The 1,823-nt window shown below is 39.5% G+C and overlaps 1 non-coding gene across 1 annotated transcript; it reads left to right on the top strand.

Moving 5' to 3' along the window:
* The first annotated feature begins 204 nt into the window (after positions 1-204).
* On the top strand, positions 205-310 carry LOC145615783 (small nucleolar RNA R71). Its single transcript, XR_014107373.1, has one exon. It is a non-coding gene; the product is annotated as a small nucleolar RNA R71 (small nucleolar RNA).
* The last annotated feature ends 1,513 nt before the right edge of the window (positions 311-1,823 follow it).

Here is a 1,823-nt window from a genome sequence, read left to right as displayed (position 1 = left end):
ACCGAATACAATGAAGATTGCTTGCTTGAAGAATCTCTTTCCCCATCTTGACAATCTCTATAGTAGGTCACCACATCCTCTATAATGTCCACAACTTCTTCTTTGGTCTTGTTCATGATAGAACCATCGGCCCCTCTATCAAGGCATGACTTGCCTTGAGGACTCAAACCACCATAGAAGATTTGGATCACTTGGTATGTTGGAATTCCGTGGTGAGGACATTCTCTTTGATACTCCTTGAATCTTTCCCATGCTTCATAGAGACTCTCATTTGGCTTTTGCTTGAACCATTGAATTAAAGCCCTTGCCTCCGCCGTTTTCTTTTGAGGGTAGAAACGGGACAAGAAAGCTTTAGTGACATCATCCCATGTTCTCAATGAATTGGGCTTCACCTCTTTGTCTAGCCATTCCAAAGATCTTCCTATGAGAGAGAAAGGGAACAACTTAAGGCGGATAAACTCTTGAGACACTCCATTAACCTTGATTGTGTTGCAATATTTTTAAAACTCCTTAAGATGGTTCAATGGGCTCTCATTCTTAGCCCCACTATATTGTCTCCTCTCAATTAGGGTGATCATTGCCGGCCGAATTTCAAAATCGTTTGCCGGTGTTGTAGGTGGAGCTATGCAGCTCTCAAACCTATATGCACCGGGCACTCCTAATTCCTTCAAGGCAACTCTCGGATTCTCTCCCATGACTTGCTCTTGTTCAATCTCTTCTTCGCTTGAAGAACTATAATCCAATGACTTGTTTGCTACTCCCCTCCTTGAGAGAGTTCTCTCAATCTCCGGATCAAAGGGAACAATTGAACGATCTCGGGACCTATGCATACAAAACTCAAAGAAAATATTAGTAGCACGGCTACAAGTGTAGCCTAAAGTGTAAAATCTTTTTGTATTTTGCAAATAAAGTGGAATAGACTCAACAACAATATGCACTCAAAGCACCATTCCCCGGCAACAGCGCCATTTTGATGGGACAAGAAACGGTAGGTCGTTGGGCTACCTCCCCACCCAATCAAACAATATTTATAACTCAACAAACCCCTATGGAAGTGTAGTGATAAGTCGAGGTCGAACCCAAAGGAATGGAAAATGAATGTATATTGCCTAATGTCAAGCTACTCCGAAGTCAAATGCGGGGTTTATGGTAAGGACTAGAGCTAGAGCTAATCAATGCAATGAACTTGTATAAAATCAATATAAAAGACACTAGGGGAATGGATCCACATGTAATTGCAATGGAGAATGGTAATTTGGGAGGTCAAACCAACTAAGTCAAGTGATATGAAGGAAGATCAAACATGTATCCAAAAGAGCATACCAAGATATTTCTACTAAAGGTCTAACTAGCGCCAACTACGCTAAACACTAACTAGGAAACGTCACAAGATAACTCAATCGAGAAATTGCAAGTTACTAATCAATGGTCCGTATCATAGCAAGCTTACAATGCAATCTAGTGCAACAATTAAAGATGGCCAAGCTTCAATCAATTACACACATGCACATGAATTATCAACCAAATTTAATCATATCATCAACTCCATTAATTATCCCCAAATTACTCTAATCCATCACTCAAACATGCTTCACCATTTCCCTAGCTAGAAAACTACTCACTAGCCATGGAAATTAAGATCAAAACTACACTAATCATCAATTTCATCATCAACATATTAGAAAGCAAAGATCAAATCAACAATCAATCAAACTTCAATCAAACATCAAACAACCTTCAATCAATCAACAATAATATGAGAAACAAATGAAAAGCAATGAAAAACCATGGAGAGGAGGCTCGGGAATTCTTGGACAATCAAT

Source organism: Chenopodium album, chromosome 25, assembly GCF_948465745.1.
Source record: "Chenopodium album chromosome 25, dcCheAlbu1.1, whole genome shotgun sequence".
In the NCBI taxonomy this organism is placed as follows: Eukaryota; Viridiplantae; Streptophyta; class Magnoliopsida; order Caryophyllales; family Amaranthaceae; genus Chenopodium; species Chenopodium album.
This window is presented reverse-complemented; position numbering and strand designations above follow the sequence as displayed.